This window comes from Sarcophilus harrisii, chromosome 3 (assembly GCF_902635505.1).
Source record: "Sarcophilus harrisii chromosome 3, mSarHar1.11, whole genome shotgun sequence".
Lineage (NCBI taxonomy): Eukaryota > Metazoa > Chordata > Mammalia > Dasyuromorphia > Dasyuridae > Sarcophilus > Sarcophilus harrisii.
The window spans coordinates 557312047-557335371 of NC_045428.1; the positions used below are offsets into that span (position 1 = coordinate 557312047).

Consider the following 23325-nt stretch of genomic DNA (forward strand, 5'->3'; position numbering starts at 1 on the left):
AAGGGTAGTTGGGGGACAAAGAAATAGGTTTGTCTTTCTTGGCCCCCAATATTATAAGTAGGAGGAGTGGTTGAACTTTACAAGGAGGGAGATTTTAATACAACATTAAGGAAGAGTTCCAGATGACTAGAGCTATCTCAAAATGGAATGAGCTATTTAGGAGGTAGTGAGTTCCCCATCTTTGGATGAAATGCAAAGTCTAAAAGACTCCTTGTGAGAGTAGTTATAGAAAGAATACTTGTGAAGATGTTGTACTAAATAGTCTCCACAATAAGTTAGTATTTATTAAGCACCTACTACATGCTCTAAGAATAGCTAAGTGTAAGTTCAAATCCAGCCTCAGACACTAACTAGCCGTGTGATCCTAGGCAAGTCCCTTAACCCTGTTTGCCCCACTTTGCCCATCTGTAAAATGAGCTGGGGAGGGAAATGGCAAAGCGCTCCAGTATCTCTGCCAAAAAGCTCCAGTTGGGGTCAAAACATGTCCAATGACTGAACAACAGCAATTTTCCCATCTGTAGTAAGCCCTGGAGACACAAAGAAAGGCAAAAACAGTGACTGCCCTCAAAAAACTTTAATTTTAGTGGGTGGGCAGGGGTCAACTTGCCTATGTGATAATGCAGAGTAGCTAGAGAGTAATCTGAGAGGAGAAGGCTCCCCGAGTCTGTGCTTCTACACTTTGTTCCTTCATTCATTAAATCTTCATTTAGTGCTCCCTGTGTGGAAAACCACTTAGTGTCTTATTAAGGCTGGGGGCTTAAAGGTTAAGTGTTGGATAAACTGGCATCAGGGAGGCTGAATTTGAATTCTAATACTAAGAACAGTCTCTAGTTCCTGGTACTTAGTACTTCATTTGAAAACCTAGAATTTAGATTCTAGGAGCAGACAGAAAGACAAAAACCTGTGCTCTTACGGAATAAGACTAAATTTCGTGAGAGCACGGACCCAGTATTGTCAAGAAAGAGACCAGTTAAGTATACACATAAATATAATAGAAATAATAATGGCTACCATGTATATATAACATCCAGAGCATGTAAACATAATAAATAAATATAATAGAAAAAACAATAGCTACCATGTATATATAGCATGTGAATACAAGAGAAATAATAGCCAGCACGAATTGCTAGCATGTAAATATAATAGAAAGAACAATAACTAGCATGTATAGATAGCATTATGGCATGTAAATATAGTAGAAATAATAGTTAGCATGTAAATATAACAGAAATGACAATAGCTAGCATGAATAGCTATTATTAAGGCATGTAAATATAGTAGAAATAATAACTAGCATGTATATAGCACTTTGGGTTTGCAAAGCACTTTACAAAAAGTATATCATTTTATCCTCACAATAACCCTGTGAGATAGATGTTATTATTAATCTCCTTTTACAGATGAGGAAATTGAGGTTGAGAGGTTCCATAACTGGGAAGTAAGGCAAGATTCAAATTCAGGCCAAGTTTATCTAACACTTAACCTTCAAGCCCCCCAACTTTTAACAAGACAGACAGCAGTTAAGTGTATAAAGTTGAATTTGAACTTGGGTCTCCTTAATTCTGTAAGTACATTGTGTCATTGAGTTGCCTTTAAATCAAATCAGGTTATTGATATTCAAAGGGATCCAAAGTCTAATGAGAGCAACTGAAAAAGAAATTACAATTGGATGGAGGGGTTGAGGTACAAAGGGGCAACTTCACAAAAGATTGAGCCTTTTCACTGGGTCTTCAGGGATGCTCTCCACTCCAAGTGTTCCTGTGGACGAGGCTTCTGAGCTCCTCCTGTCTGACTGACCACAGTCGGACACACTGACCCCAGCACAATGATGTCATTTTGGTCCTCTTCCAGAATGGAGGAGAACAATCAAGCAAATGGATGGGCAAGATGGCAACCATTAGGAGCGGTTTGGATAAAAGCACAGAGAAGAAAATGGCCTCTATTCTGGAAAGAGTAAGCCTAGTGACTCTGCAGTATAAAAGGGGCACAAGGCAGGTTGGGCCCAGTCTGTCCAGAGCCTTGGGCCAGTCATTCAGCAAACTCTGGCACAAGGAGCCCACACTCTGGGGAGAGAGATGCCATGGATAGGGGCACACCAGATATATAGGAGCCAGGGGAGCAGGGGCCCTGGAGTCAGGAGGACCTGAGTTTGAATGTGGCCTTAGACATTTACTAGCTTCCTGATTATTCCCAAAAAAGGGAATGTAATCTTGGAGGGGAAGGCACAGGCCTCTGGGTAGGGAGAAGTGGTGAGATAATGGACCGAAGGTGGGATTTCAGCAGAATGTTGAAGGAAACCAGGGATTCTTTTTTTTTTTCACAGTTACTTGCATCAGGCATTTATTTATGATTTAGTTTTATACACTCTTTTGCTTATAGGAATATAAATGGACTCTTTGTTGACCCATCCCTCAAAAAAAAAAAAAAGAATAGCATCTCTCATCTCTTTCAAGGCACAAGCTTTCTTCCCAGATAGCAGTTCTGGCATTAATTATACCAGCAAGGATTTAACCAACTGATTTTCCTTCACCTAACACATGAATGGATAGGAGTGCGAAGGGGATGCAATGAGGAAGTAAAAGACCTAAGAAGTCAGAGATTCTAAAAGGCAGAGGTGAACATGGCAGGCATGGGGCACATGGACCGTCCCACTGAGGAAGGGCAAGTAGATTTGACTCGGGAGCCATTGAGGGTTTCTGAGAAAGAACATGACGTAATCAGACTATGGACTTTCTCTACCATCCCTTTCTTGAGCTGAATATATTTTTCTATTGGAAAGGTTCTCCGTGGGTAGCTGTTAAATGGCATAGTTGGACTCCAGAAGAGATTTAGAGACATGAAGAGGTTAAGAGAGAAAATAATTAAGCCAACTTTTGATGAAATCAAATAATTAAGCGGATTACATCAGTTGCCAGTGATTTATTGGCTGTCAACACTGTTCCTTGTGTTCCTCTGTTTAAGGCCATTTCTGATAACTCCCGACACTGGGGGCATTTTCACAGGAGAAACCTTCTAAGTAATAATTAAAGAACCAATTCTCCCAGCCATTGCCAGCAGCAGCAGGGACTTCTGGGAATGAGTCACATAAGGTGGTTTGGAGCCTTCCATAGGGGATCTATTCTAAAGCCATTCCTAAGAATTAATGTGGGGAAGGAGAGGCAGGTTGGGGTAGAAGAGAGTGCTGGCCTGGGTTCAGATTCTTCCTCCTGACATTTACTAGTTCATTCCACTAGCTTACAAGGTGCCTGGTTCTATGCCCTGGGACCAAATGAAGTTAAGTCTCGTCTCCCTTCATCAGAAAACTTTTCATTATGGTGTTCTTTCTATCCCCTTAGATTTGAAAACAATGTTAAAATATAGAATATTCGGACACAGAATCTCTGAGATAGAAGCAGCTTTACAAGATATCAATCCAACCTGATGATTCCTGGAATCTCTTCTATAATAAATGTTTAATTTTAAGGGACAGGGAGCTCACTACCACATAGGCAGCCTGTTGCATCCCTCAACAAAAAATGGACAATTCTAATTAACTGGAAGTTTCCCTAGAATGAACCAAAATTGACTTTGTAATTCTCATTCTGCCTTGATGGCAACAAATGTTTCTCTCTAAAGGTAGTTTCCTTCTCACCATCCTGGCAACCTTTCTCTGGGGCTGCTGACACCCATAGGTGCCTCTTCAAATTCTACATCTTTTACCACCGGATCCCCAAAGCTCAGGCTGTCTGCCATCCCCCCCTGCCCCCACTTTACTGCGGCAGCTCGGCTGGGAGCTTGAACAATGCACCCTTCATTCTGCTTGATTTGTGACACTGTAAATTGACCTTGCTTTATCGGCAAAAATTCCGTTGTAAAAACATAAGCCGAAAATGTCCAACTGAGAATTAGCAGAGATTTATCTTATTTGGAATCACTGCAATTTCCTTTATTTTTTTAACCTGGGTTTTTTTCCCTCAAGTTATTTCACTTATCTAAGTTCTTGCAAAACATATGAGTGAGTCACTTCCCCTCTTTGTAAAATGTCAAATTTGGACTGGATGATCTTTAAAGGGTCTTATAGTTCTGGCAGTCTATGTTCTGAGTGTTCTCCTAGTCTAATATGCTGGTTTCTAAGTTCAGTTCAAGTTTAGACATGAGTCCTAAGGACCTTCTAGCTCTAACTTTCCATGTTCTCAGGGCTCTCCTAGTTCTGACATTGTGTGTTCCAAGGACCCTCCCAGCTCTGACATCCGGGGTTCTAAGGACCCTCCCAGCTCTGACATCCCAGGTTCTAAGGGCCCTCCCAGTTCTGACAGTCAGTGTTTTCGTTTTTCCTAATTCTGCTAGCTAAATATTAAGTTTACTGGAACCATTAGTCACTGTGAATCATAGATCCCTACACTCTTTTCCTCTCAGTGCTTATTAATGATACCTGTCTAGGCCTTTGGGACCTCATTGCACAAAGCATCCCTGTGCAGAACTTCTTGGAACCCCCAGCTTGGGAATATTCTTAGACCACTTTCAGCTCTGATTTTCAACTTAAAAAATGAATGCTCTCCAAGCTGAAGGGAAGGTCAGCTTCCCTCCCTAAGAGAGCTGCTGAGGTCCCTCTGAGCTCTGATCTTTTATGTTCTAAGGGTTCCCACCTCTTAACATTCTGTATCCTAAGGGCCCTTTCTCCTCTAAAGTTCAATGATTCTATTAATATTCCATATAGACTTTCAGAACAGAGTAATTGGACTTTAGAGATGAGACCACAATGTCCTAGTCACTTCAGGCTCCAATTCCATAGTCAAGTTCTCTCCAGTTCTATCATCCTTCCAAACTGTGCTGTCTACATTTCAATCAACTTTCTCATCTTACTCATCCCCCTCCCACCAGAACCTTCAACTTTGCCCTGGTGGTTCTGGGTCCCAAAAGGCAAGCTTTCATTGCCCCACACCAGGACCCCAGATTCACTTCCCAATCATTTTCAAACCACAGTATCTGTATTTCTCATTCTCTCCTCACCTCTACTTCCCCTTCCTGTGTTTTTTCTCCCATTAGAATGTAAAGGCAGAGATTGCTTGTTTGCAATACTCAAAGCACTTTGTCTAGCACACAGTAAACATTTAATCCATCCATCCATCCATCCATCTGTCCATCCATTCGTCCATCTGTCCATTCTGTCCTATTTCTCTGTATAAAAGAAGTCTTTGAAGGTTGGCTTAGAACAGGGCACTGTTCTTTCAGACAATCCATTGCTAAAATTTCTTATTCCTAAAAATACATCTAATATTTTTCTTATAAATGAAAAACACAACAGAGCATCAAAATAAAAAAAAATAATGATATCTCATTGCCTTATGCTTTAGGCTGCAAGGAAATCCTAGTCAATTATGGTTCCAGCTCACATATATCTCCTAACCCTCCATGGCCACTGACACCATTAATTAAAAAGCCTTTGCCTTGGGATAGTGGGATGATCTGCCAATGCATGCAGACAAATGGACTGTGCACTTGGAGCCTGCTCCAGTGGGGACAAGTGGGGTAATAAGGTTTCTGTGTCACCTCCTACCTATGAAGAGGAATGCCACAAAGAGCATAATTTGAATGGCCTTCCATTGACACTCTGCATTGTAAAGTGATCTGTTTTAGACCATCAACTTTTTTCCTTCTCCATCAGCATGGCATTTAAGGGAAATTATCAACTGAGTATCTCTTTAGGGAGTGGTTGCAAAATGTATAGAAGTGATTCCCTCCAAATTATCAGTCACTGGCAAACGTCCAAGCAAGCTGGAGGCTGGTTTGGCCATAAAGAAATGATCATCGATTTCTCCCTCATCCTTCTTGCGGTGTCTGACACCTGGGACTTCTCCTCCTGAATGACATTGGCATTGTCAAGAATAGTACTTAACACATAGTAGGAGGTTTAAATCAATGCTTGTTGAATTGATCAATTATCCAATGATTCCCCCCCCCCCCCATTTTTCCCAAGCCCTCTTCTAGCATCCATGAGGAAGCAGGCCCTTGCAGGACAGGAGTAAGCAGTCTTCTTGTCTATTGTGGAAGACCTGGGGCTACAGCCAAACTTGGAAGTCAGCTCTCGATAAACACTAAATTAAGCCTCTTTGTCTTTGCTCAGGTCCATCCTGCCTAGAATGCTCTCTCCTCATCCCCATTCCCCCTCACACAATCTCAGGAGAAAGGACTTCAAAGATCATCCAGTCCAATTCATTCTCTCTCTACAATGCTCTTCTTGAAAACAAGCTCTTCTTGAAAACTTGCAATGATGGGAGCTCATTACTTATCAAAATCTTTGGACAGCGTCTATATCTAGAAAGTTCTGCCTTATATGGGGGCACCGATTTGGCAGTGGATATAATTCTGGGTTTAAATTTGGTCTCAGACAATGAGATGTGATGATCCTGTGCAAGTCACTTCACCTGTTTACCTCTCATCTGTAAAATAAGTGAGTTAGAGAAAGAAATGGAAAAGCAAAGTATCTTTGCCAAGAAAACCCTGAATGGGATCACAAAGAGTCAGACATGACTGAAAACAGCTGACCAACTTAATATAGAGCCCAGATTTTCCTGTGATTTCCCATCAGTTATTCAAATTCTCTCTTCTGGAGCCACACAAATAAGCCCATCTTACAACTTGGACAGAGCAGCAGATCCATATGGATACCTCCCTTTCCATCTGAGCCAGAAACAGCCTCACATCTAGGCTCCCACATCTGCCTTAACATCTGATCTGAAGACACTCCAAGCTGTTGCTCCTGTCACTGAGAATCATTCTCTACCTGGATTAAATGTGTAGTTAATTCCATTTATTTGAATAAATAGAGTTAAAGTCAGCATAAATAATGATTACCAAATAAAGTTTGGCAAATGTACAACTAAAGACCACTGGATACATATGGAATCATGACTGGGAATGTCACTCCTTCTCTGAGCCTGTTTCCTGTTTTAATCACTAAAGTAATGGGATTTAATGTGGATTTATAGCTCTAACGCCCCATGTTTTAAGGACTCTCCCAGTCCTAACATTCTATGTTCTAAGATTCTTTTTAAGATTCAACATTAGCACTCTCCATTCTAAGTCTCTTCCAGGCCTGACATTCTAAATTTTAACATTGAATATAATGTGATAGTCAAGTATGATAGACTTAGCTTTTCTCAGCAATACAGTGATTCGAAACTATTCTAATAGACTTGGGATGGAAAATGCCATCCACATTCAGAGAAAGAACAATGGAGACTGAATGTGGATTGAAGCCTTTTTTTCACCTTTTTTTATTTGCCTGTTTGCTTTTTTTCTCATGGTTTTTCTCCTTTGTTCTGATTTTTCTTTCACAAGACTGCAAATATGGAAACGTGTTTAAAATGATTGTACGTGTACAACCTATATCAGATTGCTTGCTGTCTTGGGAAAAGGGAAGATAAGGGAGGGAAGGAAAAAAAAATTGGAACTCTAAATCTTACAAAAATGAATGTTATATATATTTTGTTTTGTTTAACATATATTGGATTACTTGCCATTTAGGGGAGGAAGTTGTGGGGAAGGGGAAGAAAATTGGAATACAAGATTTTGCAAGGGTTAATGTTGAAAATGCATATCTTTTGAAAATTAAAACACCTTAATAAAAAAAAATGGGACAAAATGAATGTTAAAAACTATCTTTACAAATAATTAGAAAAATAAATATTAAAAAATTTAAAAAATAAAATAATATTAGAAAATTAGAAAATATTAGAAAAATAAAATTCAATATGCCATATCTTTCCATGTTTTCAGGTCTCTTCTACCTCTGGCATCTTATGTACCAAAGTGTCTACCACTTCTGCCATTCTGTGTTGTAAGACCCTTCCAAGCCAAAAATCCCCTCCAGTTATGACAATCTATATTCTAAGGTCCCTCCCAGTTCTAATCTCTCTGCTAAAGTCCTTCCCAACTCTGACATCCTCCGTTCTGTGAACCTTCCCCTCTCTGGTATTCTATATTCTAAAGTTCCTTCCAGCTTTGACATTCAATACTGCATTCTAAGGTCTCATCCACCTTTGACATTCTATATTCTTAGATCCTTTCCAGTTCTGACATTTAAAAATCTCAATTTTAAGATCCCTCCAAGTTCTCATAGTCTATATGTTAAAATTCCTCCTTGTCTGCCATCTCTTTTCTGAGATCCCTCCCAGTTCCGACCATTCAGTATTCTGTGTTCTAAGGTCTCTAGTACCTCTGACAAAGTGTATTAACCTTGTGTTCTGAGGTCTCTGCCAGCTGTGACGTCCTCTGCTCCAACATTCCCTGTGGCGAGAGCCCTCCCAGCATTAGCATTTTATTACTCTGAAAAGGCAGCGGTGATGGGCCTCCTGAGCTCAGCTTTCCTTCTCCCCTCCCGGTATCATCGGTTTTGTGTAGGGCAAAGGAATACGTCTTGCGTTTATGATCCATTGATGTTGCTGAGCTCTGGTCTTCCTTCAAGGATTCATTTTTTTTTTTTTTTTTATCACCAGAGCTGAAAAATCTTCTACCGGGCCCTAAGCAGAGACTGGGCTTAGCATCTGTGTCAGAGCATGGGAAATCACCAGTTCCGGCCTGATCTCCCCTTGCAGTCCCTGAGATCTCAGGAGCTGGGAGGGCCTAGCAGTCGTGAGGGAGACAGAGGAGCCAGACATGGAGATGAGCAAGCCCGGGTGCGAAGGCTGTGCCCACAGATGGGGGGTTAGTACCCAATGGCTAAGGAAGTGGAGGCTCTGCCAGGGGAGGCAGTGAGAGGAAGGCTGGACACACAGGAGGTGCTCCAAAAAGGGTCACTAGTGGGAACTGATTGGCTGAAATCTGGCGTTCTGACTGGGGTCCTGTGTGTGACATCTGAGAGCTCCTAGCAGAAAGGGCACAAACCTGCGCCTCCTTCCTATGAGTGGCCTGGAAGGGATGCTATCTGCAGGCCGGGAGGCAGGGATGGCTGTGGTTTTGTTTGACTTTCACATGACTTCAGGCAACTCCAAGAGGTGAAAATACTGAATAGAAACTAGCTGACATTTTAGATTTATGGAATAATCAGGTGGAAAAAGGCCCTTAGAACCTGGGATGTCAGACCTGGGAGAGCCCCTAGAACCCAAGATGTAAGAACTGGGAGGGCTGTTAGAACCCAGGATGTCAAAGCTGGGAGAGCCTTGAGAATGTCAGAGCTGGGAGAGCCCTTAGAACCCAGGAGGTCAGAACTGGGAGGGCCCTGAGAACCCAGGAGGTCAGAACTGGGAGGGCCTTTAGAACACAGGATGCCAGGGCTGGGAGGGCTCTTAGAACCCAGGAGGTCAGAGCTGGGAGGATCCTTAGAACCTGGGATGTCAGAGCTGGGAGGGCCCTTAGAACCCGGGATGTCAGAGCTGGGAGGGCCCTTAGGACCCAGGAGGTCAGAGCTGGGAGGGCCCTTAGAACCCAGAATGTCAGAGCTGGAAGGGCCCTTAGAACCCAGGAAATCAGAGCTGGGAGGGCCCTTAGAACTCAGGATGTCAGAACTGGGAGGGATTTCAGAATGACTCAGTTCCTCACTTGTATAATAAGAGGTTTAGCCTACACAAGCTCTCTTTTCCAACTCTAGATCTATAAGCCTAGCATGTCAAAACTGGAAAGGGACTTTAGACAGGTTCTAGTCTAAGCTCTTTCATTTTCCAGGGAAGGAAATGGAGACAGACCTAGCTAGAGAGGTTGAAAATCAGACGTGGATGCTTGAGCCCAAATCTCTTGCTTTCTAGCTCCATCTTCTTTGCATTCATCTAGCTCTATTAAAGAAAAAAAGAAGGGAGCAGCACAGACCACAGATCTCCACCTGATGCTGGAGTTGCAATTGTGATTTCCTGACAAACTAAGTCTCGAGTCCAAAGACAGAGAAACTACCCTACTAAGCTCCCTGGCATCCAGAGGAGGGATCAGGGAGCACTGAGATGCCAAGCTTGGCTCCACACAGGTGAGAGAATTCCCCAATGAGAACATAAGGCTCAAGTCACTGGAACATGCTGAGATTGGTTTCATAGACAAGGTCCAAGAGCTTATATTTCTCAAGCCTTAAAGAAAAAAAGACAAAAAGCAATAAATCGTTGACTTGACCCCACCGTCCCCTCAAGATGGGGTCTTGCTACCTCAAGGTAGCAAGTCTATGTTTCTCCTCGCTTTCTCATCACACTTGTAGAAAAAGCTTCCTTCGCTCTTCATATGCTTGCTTCTCACTCACTGTTTAACACTTCCCCATCTGACTCCAACCCTCACCTGATCCTGCTCTCTTCAGTTACCAATAATCTCTCTATCACTAGATCCGATGGCTTCTTCTCAGTCCTCAGCCCCCTAGAAATCCTGGTAGCATCTGACCCCCACATGTTTCCCTTGCCTAGAGTAAGCTCCTTGAGGGGAGACACAGTCTTACTTTTGCCTCTGTGTGCCCAGTGCCCACCGGAGTAGACCCCTTAAAACCTTGCTGGTAAACTGATATTAAAGTGGGCTATTTTGTTCAATTTATAGATTAAATCTGGGAGGCTGTACCCCGAGTCCATGAGGCAGCTGTTGCTAAGGACATCCCTCCTGGATAGTGCTTATAAAATGTAAACTTAAGCAAGGATAAATGGAAAGTCCTGTGATCAGGCTCAAAAAATCATCTGTGTAAGTACAGGATGGAGCGGATGTAAACAGACAGTGCTTCTTTATGGAAAACAACCTGGAACTGTTTGCAGACCACAAACACAGAGTGTATCACGGCTGCCAAAACAAGCTTCGGGATCTTGGGTTGTCTTAGTAAAGCTCTTAGGATTTAGATCTGAGAGATAGGGGTGACTGTAAATAAGGGAGCTCTCCAGGACTGGTGATCCACAGGGAAAGGGCAGGGGAACGGAGGTTGAGTAGAGAAAGTTTTGCAACATCACACTCCCAAAAGCCTCACTCGTGGGTGCCAGGATTAAATCAGGGAGGCGAAGGGGAGGTGGGGGAGACAAGGAAAAAAATGAGAGACAGCAAGCTTCAGGGTCCAGATAATCTGGAGGGGTCTAAGTTGCTGTATAGGCCATAGTGACTAGGGGGCTTTGGTTTGCCTGGGGCTTCGGTGTGGGTGGAGACTTCACTGGCAAAAATCTTGGAGAGGGAGTGGCAAGGTGCAGCTGGGATGGGAGGGGAGAGGGAAGGAGTGGGGAGTAGTATCGCCCTAGCATTCCTGGACCTGGGAGTCCCATGGCTACTTCAAAGCCAAGCCACACCAGGAGTCTGCTGCAGATTGCAGCCCTTCCCTGGAGGCCTGACCTGAGAGAGAGAGCACACCACAAGACAGAAAGGATTTAATGGAAGGATAGGGACATGTGGGCTCCACATCCCTTCTTAAAGTTATCCTCAGAGATTCTTTCCCATTCACCAAATGGAAATGTAGAATATTATACTCACTTGTACATGGAGAAAGGAATGACTTCATTACTTGATTTTGTCTTGCTATTGATACTTTTTATACTTAAATTAAATGCTTTTGTTATTGGATTTGTAGCTTTTGTCTGGTCTGGAAATAAAAAATGTTGTACCAGATGGGGGCTCAAGCCATGATCTATGTGACTGGTCTGCAAATCACAATCATGATGAACCTGAGAACTACAATCACAAAGTACTGAAGTAGGAAAAAGTCTCTGACTTTTTCTCCGCTAGACAGAGTAACAATCACACCTGTGCTGGCTACTTGAGGCGGCTGGTGAGGCAAGGGATGGAGGGTCAGCGAGACCTGATGCAAATTTGGCGTCTGACATCAATTGGCTGTGTAATCCCAGACAAGTCACTCAAACTGTCTGCCTCAATTTCCTCAATTATAAAATTGAGATTATAATAGCACCTGCCAGGGTTGTTGTGTGGATCAGGTAAGATAATATTTGTTTAAAAAAAATGTTTGTCACAGTTAGTAGTCAGGCAGCCAGAAGGCGTAGTGGATAAAGCGCCAGGTCTGGAGTCAGGAATCCCCCAGTTCAAATCTGCTTGGGACACTTCCTAGCTATGTGATCTTGGGTAAGTCACTTAACCCTGCTTCACTCAGTTTCCCCATCTGTAAAATGAACTGGAGAAGGAAATGGCAAACCCCTTCAGTTTCTCTGCCAAGAAAACGCCACATGGGGTCACGAAGAGTCAGACAGGACTGAAATGACTGAACAACAACATGGCATGTAGGAGATGCTATGTAAATGCTATTTCCTTCCCCCGTTCATGGAAACTTAGGAATTTCATCTTTTACCTGCCCTAGCCCCTGGCTTCAAAGTCTTAAGCACCTTCTGCCCCACCCAGCACCTCTAACTCTGTGATATCTTTCTCCCCCTGGATAAATAAATATGACTCAGAAGCAAGCAAGTTGTCTGGTGGACTAGAAAGAACATGCCTGTAGACTATGTAGATCATGTGTCTCTCTTTCTCTCTCTCTCTCTCTCTCTTTCTCTCTCTCTCTCTCTCTCTCTCTCTCTCTCTCTCTCTCTCTCTCTCTCTCTCTCTCTCTCTCTCTCTCTCTCTGTGTGTGTGTGTGTGTGTGTGTGTGTGTGTGTAACACATCATCCTACAGAGTGGGAGACAATGGCCCAGAGTGGGGAAGCCATTTGTCCCAGGTCACACAGGCAGGGAATGAAAGAACTGGCAACTGTACCCAAACTCTGACTCCCAAACCAGTGCATAGTCTTCCTTATCATGCAATCAATCCTCTCCTCTCCTCAATCACTGTCTCTCTGTGTCTGTTCCCCTTCTACCCTCACTCTCTCACTCTGTTCCTTATCTCTCTTTTCTCAGTCTCTGTTTTTTGCCTATCTACCCCTTCCCCTTTCTCCTCTTCCTCCTCCTCCTTCTCCTCCACTTATTAAGCACTTACTGTATGACAGAGTATGATACTAAATACTGGGGATACAATTAATAAAAAGCCAGTCCCTGTCCTCAAGGAGCTTACAATCTCTCTGTTTCTCTCTATCCCTCTGTCTGTCTCTAGTTCTCTCTCTGTCTCTCTGTCTTTTTGCTACCTTTTAAAACATATACATATGGAGACAAAGAAGGAGTAAGGGGGGAGAGAGAGATAAAAAGACAAAGACAGAGACAGAGGCACAGAGGCAGGAAAAGGCACAAATTCAGAGAGAAATCATAAGCTTATATATATATATATATATATATATATATATATATATATATACAGAAAGATAGGGAGAAATCAGAAGGTTTTATACACACACACACACACACATACACACACACAGAAACAGACACAGAGGAGACACAGAGAGACGGAGAAAGCCAGAGGAAGTGAGAGACAGACAAGGACACAGAAAAACAGAGAAAAGACAGAGATGCAGAGAGAAATTATAAGCATATATATATATAGACAGACAGAGACAGAGAGAAAGAAATCATAAGGTTATATATATATGTAATATATGTACATATATATATACATATATATAAAGAGAGACATACAGAAACAGAGAAAGAGAGATAGAATGTGTATATATCTGTGTACCTACATATACAGAGAGAGACAGGAGGGAAATACATACCTACATGTGTATACTTATATCTAAAAAAAAATCAAGTTCTTGCATTAAACCCCGAGAGACAAAGGGCCATTTAAGGACCAGAGATTTGAATTTCTTGATTCTAATCCTTTGAAAATGTGTGCTGTCAGGCCCGGGACTTGCTGTGGCATTAATTTAGCTCCTCGGGTTTCTGGAGAATCAGAAATCTGCTACTCATCATGTATTCTGTGACTCAGTGCATTTATTTGAAGACTTCAATTACAGAAATAACTTGCATGATTAGCTGAATGAATATGAATCTAGATTAACCAACTCCTTATATACTTAAATCAAACAGGGCCCTAAGAGCAAGCTGTGAGCCCAGAGCAAGCAGGCACTTCCCAGGTCAGGTTAACCTGCCCTGTGCCAGAGCCCTGACTCAGCTGCTGCCAGAGGATTACCCCACCAGAGAGTGCTCCAGCTCAAAGGCACTTAAGGGGCCCAGCTTGTCAGAGCCAGGAGGACCCTCAGAGGGAATCTAGTTTAGCTCCTTGATTTGCAGATAAGGGAAGTGAGGCTCTACCCAAGGTCACAGCTAGTAAATGAGAGACAAGATTCCAATTCAATTTAGTTCAACAAGCATATATGAAAGCCCTTATCATTTGTAGTAAGGAAATAAAAACAAAAATAAAGCAGCCCCTGCCTCAAAGAGCTTACATTTGTTGGGGTCTTTGCCCCATTCTCCTAGCATTTCTCTTTGGATGCCCTCGAGGAAAAATCAAAGAATAAGAGACCTCAGAAAACACCTAATTTGATCCATTAAAAAATAGTTGGGTAAACTAATGGTGAAATAACATGTTCAAGGTGTAGAACATGAAGTTCTGATGTGCTGAGAAATCAAATTTTAAAGAAAAATTAGGGGCAAGGAGGAGGAAGAGGGAGACGAGAGGACTAGCTACCTGAGTCCTTGATTGTGATCTGGGGATGCTGGTGCTCCCTCTACAAAAAAAGAGAAGGGAGGATGGGAGGACATTCCATGATAAGACTTTTTCTACCAAATTGAAGTGGTCTTAGTCTTCCTTGGACTTAGCTTAGGCTGAACTTTGACTCCAGACTGTTTCCTTTTAAAATAGGAGACTGACATATGCCAGTATTTAGCTGGTAAGAATAAACATCAAACAGGTTTGGGGGAATGGGAATGAGTTCTGTCTGGAGGATATTAAGCTTAAGATGTCTACTGGACATCGAATTTAAAGTATCTGACAGGCAGCTAGAGATGCAAGATTGTACATTAGCAGAGAAGTTAGAGTAGGAAAGGTAGATAGGAGAAATATGGGCATTAAATCCATGGGAGCCAATGAGATCACCAAACAAAGTCATATAGAGGGAGAAGAGCAGAGGGCCCTGGTCAGAGTCCTCGGGGCCACACATAGGGTGTGATCTAGAGGAGGATCCAGAAAAGGAGACAGAGAAGGAGAGGTCAGAAAGGTAGGTGGGAACGAAGAGAGCTGTGTTCTGAAAACTTAGAAGAGTATCAAGAAGGAGAGAGGGACCAACGGTGTCAAAGGCCCCAAGGAGATCAAGGAGAATGAGGGTGAATTAAAGACCATTGAGATGACCTTGACCAGGTCATTTAATTTCTCTAGACATCAATTTCCTCATCTATTAAATGAATAATTTGGATTTGATGATCCTCCAAGGGGATCTTCCAAATCAAAAATCCCATTGAAAATCCTATAATGATCTGTCAATACAGTCAGAATGGATTGGAGGTGGAGAGCCTGGAGGAAACAGAGGAGTGCTGACCTCTGTTAGGGGTCAAAAACCTACAGGAACCCCAGTAACCTGGAGCCCACTAAGTCAAGGTCAAGACTAGAAGCCCCATCTTGGTGAAACAAGACTATCTAAGATAACCTAATATAGAGGAAGACATGTCTGAAACAACTGAAGACCAAGGAAATCTGCTTACTCCTTCTTCTGCTTCCCTCCTCCTTGCCATATAGAACAAGACTAATCCCTCCTCCCCCTGAGGACCATTCAAATAAAGATATCCACCACATCCTTCTGGACCTTCTCCAGCTAAGCATCCTTGAGTAATTCAATCACTTTCAGGAAGAGTCCAGACATTCTGCTTGGTCACAAAGGGCCGAACTAAGAACAAGAGGTAGAAAGAACAACAGGGCATGTATCTGCTAAATAGAAGGGAAAAAAAATCTTTCTTAATACATTCGTGTATGTGAAGCTTCTTTATATACAACATACTCTAAATATAAGCCCATTATTATAATTGGCCATAATTAAGTTGGAGGATTAATTGTAGTGAGTAGTTCTAATTGCCAAACAATAATAGCAATGAGAAGGATTAGAACTGTCCAGGAATGAAATGTGTCACTTTGTTAGGGAGTGAGCTCCCCATCACTAGAAGTACTGAAGTTGAGGCCGAATCATCAGGGAGACTTTAAAATCCTCTACCAAACAGGGAGTTGAACTAGATAATCCAGTTTCTTCCAGCTCTAGGATGCTACCAATCTAACACACTGAATTTTCTGCCTTCTGCCTGGTTACTAATGGGGAATCAGCCAAAGAGACACTTCTACTTCACAAGTACCATTATCCTGTGAGCTTTGCCCTGCTAGCTGGGAAGGAAAAACAGGGATCAAAGACATGGGGAGCACAAGTGGGCCTTCCCTCCCAGGCGGGGCTGGCTTTTTTACACTTCATCCTTTTGCTTGACAATTGTCAAAATTAGACATCTGCAATTATTCCCAGATCATTTATTCCCAGAATTCATAGTTATCAAGAGAAAACTCAATTGTCTTTTCTCCAGGCCTCCAGCCAATTTTTTTTTTTTTAAATCTAGTCCATTTTCAGCCTGCCCTTATAGCCTGATGAAAAGCCACAATACACACACACACACACACACACACACACACACCCCAGAATCAGCCCTGATTTGTGCTGATAAGATACTGTTCCCTGGATGACACTAAGGAAAGGGAGTTTTCCCACAAATCCCCTCCCTTGTTGCTCCTACTTATCCCACCTCCCCATACTCTGATTTAGGCTAATCATTTACATAGACACTTATGCAGAAAAACCCATCCCAAATAAGTTCCTGGCTTATTAGAATTAGAAGAACCTTAGGACAGAATGAGCACTCTGGAAAAGGGGCCCACCTGATCCTTGCACAGAGCATCCAGCCAAAGTTATGTGATCACTGGGCTTCCTTGAAGTCCCCATTTAAATCTCATCTTGTACAGGAAGATTTTCCCATTTTTTCTTCATGAAATGTCTTCCCTCCATCCATTATTTCCTACTTAGCTTATCTAAAGACTTTCTGTAAATAGTTGATTGAATGATGTCTCTCCCCATTAGGTTGTAAGCTCTTGGAGAACAAGAACTGTCATTTGCCTTTTTTGGGATCACTTAACACAGTGCCTGGCACATAGTAGGTGTTTAATAAATGTTTACTGATGAACAGACATAGAGGGATAGCATCGAGGGGACTTTTAATCAGGTTAGGTTGAGGCCGGGGGCATCCCTTCTGGCTATGAGGCAATGTCTCTTTTATGCAATATCCTAACACGTCTTGGTCCTCCGATGCACTTCTGGTGTTCTAATTTCTATTATATTTGTAAACTATTGTTTGTCTAATCTCCCTCCATAATGAGAAGCTCCTTCAGAAAAGGGACCATCTGGAAGACTGGTTCATCTCTCCAAATTAGTTTGCCTGCCTCCAATCCTTCTTTCATTCAGCTGCCAACAAAACAACAAAACCAAATCCTGTTTTTTTAGATACATCGACAGCAAAGTCTGAGCCTCCCTTTTGGAAGCAAGGTGGGAGGAGTCAAATTGTCACTTGGATACCCACTCAGAAGAAGGCATCTCCATAAGGTGGACAGCTGACTCCATATTCTTCAAAGAATCAGACAATCTGTCTGGCAGAATGCTTTTCTTACCATACCATACTGAGCCCCGAGAGGACAGAATTTGGGAGATTTGAACACAAGTCTTGGCTCTTTGTTAACAACGGATCAACAAGTCAGCTTCTTAGGAGACACTAAGGAATGGGAGTTTCTCCACAAATCCCCTTACTCATTGCTCCTCCTTATCCCACCTCTTCATACTCTCATTCGGGCAATCGTTTTCATAGACATTTATGCAGAAAAAATCATCCTAGATAAATTCTTGGCTTATTAGAGCTGAAGGGAACCTTAGAACAGAATCTAGTTTTCTTGGATGTAAAATGAGATGACTGGACTGGATAACCTCAGAAGTTTCTTCCTTATTCTAACATGTCCCAAGTTTCTTGCCCAGACAGAAAGTAAGCTTCTTGATGGCAGGCACTGCTTTATTTTTGTGTCACTATCTCTGGTCTTTGGCTCAGTGTCATGCACATGGCAGGGAGTTAATAAATGTTTGCTGACTGGCTGATTCCATGAATAACAACAGGAATATTTTTCTTAGACCATGACTGAGCAGGATAGAGTAGAATTAGTTGGAACTAGGAAGAAAAAGAATGGCATAAGGGACTAGAGATTTAGAAATCAGAGAGCTGAATTTGCATAATAAACTTGAGTGAGTTTCTTAAAATCTATTAAGTCACCAACAGTAGACTCTAAGTATCACCATCCAAGCTCAGAGAAGGAAAGATGACTACCAGAGACCCAGGGTCATTTCTTTTTGAGCATGAGTTTTGTTTTTAACATCATGGTCATTTCTGTATAAATCTCCAAACCGCATTTAACTTACAACAAAACAATCATGCAAATCCATCTGACACAGGGGTTATATTTGACACCTATGCAATATTCCTCATCCCAAGGCCTCTATCTCTCCAAGAAAAGAAGAAATCTCTTTCCAAGGCTGAAATTGGTGAATTAATGCATAAGCATTTATTAAACACCTACTATGTGCTAGGTGCTGAGGATGCAATAGGGCTTACCAAGCCCCTTGATCTTGATAATGAACTCATATTGCCTTTCCAGTTATGTATAAGAGCCTGAAACAAATTAAGAAGTTTGTGGTACGTGGATAATGTGTGAGAAAAATGATTATTAATAACCAGTGATTTGGGGAGATCCAGAGTTTCCCCCTTTTTTGGAAGTCCTCATCTCAGTTGTAGTCAGACCCCATCCAGCCTTATACGGAATTTAATCTAAAGTGAATTCCTGCTCATTATGTCCCACTCAAGCAAGTGAGTAATGGTAGATCCTTTGTCTAGACTAGCAGGGGTCCTCAAACTTCGACCCTCGGGCCAGATGCGGCAGCTGAGGACATTTATCCTCACCTTACCCAGGGCTATGAAGTTTCTTTATTTAAAGGCCCACAAAATAAAGTTTTTGTTTTACTATAGTCTGGCCCTCCAACAGTCTGAGGGACAGTGAACTGGCCCCCTATTTAGAAAGTTTGAGGACCCTTGGTCTAGAGCAAAGCTTCTTAAACTGGAGTCATGTAACTGAATATGGGGTTGGTGAAAAGTTTGACAACAGTAAAAAGTATCAAGTATTCTGTGAAGATTTAATTCTTTATGTAAAAATAAACAAGTGTCTCCATCTCATTAACATAGAAATTTGTTTTCAGCTTTAATAAATGGTAAACATATATGTATATCAAGGAATTATTTTAAAATAAATTTCTTTATGATTCATTATTAATAAATATTTGGTTTGTATACCTATATACCCAGGGTCAAGTAAAAATTTCTCGGGCAAAAAGGGGTTTTAAATGAAAAAAGTTCAAGAAGCCCTGGTCTGGAGTACCCAAGAGTGGGGGAATCTGCGTATAGAGAGAGTCTCTTTGTCCAAAAGTGAAATCCAGTCTCTCATTGGAGTTAGCCCACTTATTTCTGTAAAATCCACCTATCATCAGTTGTTAACCAGTCCGAGTTGATTGCCATCTTCTGGATCACCCACTTTTCCAAGGCATTTAAGCCGTGAGCCTGCCACCATGACTGTCTTTGGACCGAGAGAGAGATGGCCAAATGAGACTGCTTGGCAAAAAATAAATAAATAAATAATAAAAGGAACAGTCATTTCCACATCCTTCATAAAATCATTCAATCGGAGGTGCTTTCCTCACCTTATCTTGCTGCCCCTTCAGAGAACTCAGATTTGGGAGAGATTTCTGGTCTCTTCCAATGTATATCCTCCTTTGCTTTAATGTTCTTTTTGCTTGCATCTGTATAGTCACTGTATATGTTGTATTACCAGTTCTCTTTATTCCTCATTTGTTAAGAAAACAATAGTATTCCGTGATGTTCACCTATCCTGATTTGTACGTTTGCTCCTCAATCAATGGGCACCAAGCAGCCTCATGACTAAGTAAGGAACAGTCTTTGGAAAACAAGGAGAAAATAAGCACCAGAGATGAATGTCAGTTCTGACATGAGTCATCTCCCAGATCCCCAGCAGCGTGCTGTGGGGACGGATACCCTGACTCACTCTTTCACTGACAAGAAACAGGCTTGTTGCTACGACTTCAGATAGGAATAGAGCCAGCAGTGGGGCACACGTCTCCATGCAAACACACACACACACACATACACACGCACACACGCACGGTTGTGAGGTTATCAATGTGCTACTATTATCTTTTGAGGAAAGAAATTCTGATCTGTGCAGCTTGGAAGACAAACAATTAGCCATCCCAAAAGCCAGTGAAGATGTGCTTTAATTAGAAACCCATCAGAAAAAATCTTAAAGGGGTGGAAGGGTGGAGTGTGGAATGATATAACACTGTTGGGAGAATGGTCAACTTAGCTTGTAAGAGTGTGAAAATTTCAGCAGGCTAAATCAGAGAAGAGGGCTTTGTCTGTGTGATCGTACTCTGGGAGTCTGGGATCTGAAGGATGAACAGTGAGCATCCTGGTTTTGTCGTGCTGGGGGATGTAGGGACTAGCATGGCAGGGCAACATTTGGCTGACAACTGGACCTCTTTCCTTGCACTTTGCCTATTTCAAGTTAATTTCCTTAATCAAGAACCATTCTGGAATCACGTACTCATTACAACTATCCACATCCTTCTCAAATAACCCTGTTTTTGACCATTATTTTTATTTATTCTGCATATTTTAATGTATATACTTATCTCCTTTATTGGGATCAATCAATATTGGGATTATTTCATTTATCCTTTTTGTGAATAATGCCCAACACAAATAGTAAGTGCTTAATAACTAAATTAATCAATGGTTGCTTGATTGATCAAAGTGGTTTCTTTTGCCTCACCCATTTTTTAAATTCAGTTGCTATTGTTTCATTCATTCCATTTGTGAACAATGCCTAGAATATAAAGGAAGAATTTAATTAAAAAATTAACAAATGCTTGATTGACTGATTGATCTAAGAGATTTCTTCTGCCTCACCCAGAATTCTAAGCTCATGACTCAGTTCCAAGAACTGCCGTAGCATGCGACCATCTGGAAAGCTGGATCATTGGCTCCACACCCATCACCCCATTTGGCCTGAGATGTTACATCACTCCCTTCTCTGGGGCTGATGACAGTCCCTTTTCCACACTAGCAGTCCAGGTCAGAAACATGGGCCAGCTTTCAGGCTAGGACTGATGAGCCACAGGAAGCCAAGATGTTTATTTTCCAAGAATTGTAGAAAGCTCATCTCTTTAGACCATAAACTCCATGTTCTGTTCCCACAGGGAAAGTAGTCATCAGCAAGTGTGCAGAAATTTATGGAGTTGCTAGGCATATATACCCAAAGGAGGTCAAAGGCAGAAAGAAAAGGTCTCATATATAATCACATATATCTATAGTAACACTTTTTATGGAAACAAAGGAGGAGGGGGAATCCATTAGTTGGAGAGTGCCTGAACAAATGGTGATGGGTGGGTGGGCAGAATGAAGTAGAATTGCATTGTAAAAAAATGATGATGTGAGAGATTCGGGGAAGACTCTTATACATTGATGCAGAACGAAGCAAACAGAACCAGAAAAACAAGGTACATATTTACACTAACAAAAACAAATTGAACACTCAGCAAAGCTAAATGTTCTCTAACAATAATGACAAATCTGGATTCCCAAAAGGAAATAAGAATATAGGTCTTCCTTCTTTCTGAGAGAGGCAAGGGACCATGGGTACAGAACATTGAATACATGGTCTGACAAGGCTGCTGTATCAGGATTATTTTTTTCCTCATTTGTTATCCTTTATTACAAAGAATGGTTCATTGGGTGCTTGAATTGAAAAAAGGAATATATCCTGAAATGTCTAAATGCAAAAAACAAAATATATTAATAAAATTTTAAAAGAAACAAAGAAATGAGTGGAGGAAGAATAGCATGGGGGAAGGACTTAGATTAACAGTCTGGAGGCCTAGAATCTGGTAGTTCTCTGGGACTTCTAATCTTTGGCATTGTGGACAAGACATGCCTCGTTTTCACTCTTTTTCTTATCACCAAAGGGAGCTGGGCTCTGTGGATAATAAGGTCCTTTCCATCTACATATTCTCTGTCCAAAAGGCCCCTTTCAAGTCTGATAGTCTAGGTTATGATTCCATACTCTTCCTTTTAGTTCTGGGTCCCTCCCAGATCTAACATTCCATGTTCTAAGATCTCTCTCAATTATGACATTTTATGTTTCTATCTTGTCTCTGAACTCTTCCTTCTGAAACTCTAGGAACCTCTACTTAATCCATATCTCCAGTGAGCACCAAACAGTGTTGTACACCTAGTAGGTACTTCATTAGTGCAGGTTAAACTAATGGCAACAAAAGAAACTTGGGCCTTCGAATCTGCGTGTAACGATTCCCAGGACAGGCTGGGCTATTTGCATGGCTTAATTCACTCTTCGTCCAAGCAAACAAAATTAAACAAAGACTGGGGTTTGTGAATGTATATGTGTTTTACGGAGAGAGCTGCTTCTAAGTTAAACACCAAAAAGCAAATGCAAAACCAGCGCCCAGAGGTCCAGATTTATCTCCCCTTTCACCATCACACTGGCTCTGTTTCCAAGGCAAAGATGATTTCTCTCTCTTCCAAGGCTAAAGTCTGTGATCAGAAAACTAAGCCATGTCCTTCTGGCTCCTTACATCACCCATAGCCATAAATCATCACCCGCAACGGGAATGCAGCTGACAGTGCTGTTGGGGAGGCAGGCTACAGAGACAGCATCCAATCCAAGGCTCCGACAGCCTCCCCCACCCCAAGGTAAGCGAGAGATTAGGGCCTGTAACCACCTCCAACTTGAAGACAATCAAGCGAAAGCTCTGCTGATACCCAGAGCACAGGTGGCTCTGGATGGTCCTTTCTGACTGAAGGGGATTCTCCAGCTGAAGGGATGGGAAATCAGTCAAGGCAGGACCCCCTTAGCTTGCCTTCTGACAGCCCGTCTGGGATGGGGGTAAGGTTGAGAGAGCCCTGGCTTGCAAGCCTGAAGTCCTGCCTCTATTACTTAACTAGCCATTCAACTCTGAGCAGGCCTTTCTGAGCCTCAGCTTCCCTACATGTAAAATGAGGTTAACAATTTCATATTCTATCCATCCCCCTATCTATCTACCTACTTCTCATTTCTGTGGGAAAAGATCTTTTTAAAAATAAAGTGCCAAAGGAATATGGACTGCTCTTAGCCTAAAGCTATGAATTTCTGTGTATTTGGACTAGTTAATAGTGGTCAATAATCAAAATCTGGGAAAACTTTTATTTTGAAATGTGTAATATATGGAATACCCAGAACATGATGCCCTCTAGATCAAGACATTCCAACAGTAGCTCTCTATTGCCTCAAGAATAAAATACAAAACTTGCTTGGCATTCAAAGCCCCTTAACTCTCTGTCTCTGGATGATCTTTCCAAACTGGTTTCACATTAACTCTCCATTGAAATTACACACATCACATTGCA

At 41.9% G+C, this 23325-nt stretch overlaps 1 protein-coding gene across 1 annotated transcript in view; it reads right to left on the reverse strand.

Moving 5' to 3' along the window:
- MAN1C1 (mannosidase alpha class 1C member 1) overlaps positions 1 to 23325 on the reverse strand; it is a 198632-nt gene that overhangs the window by 90322 nt on the left and 84985 nt on the right. The window lies entirely within an intron of this gene.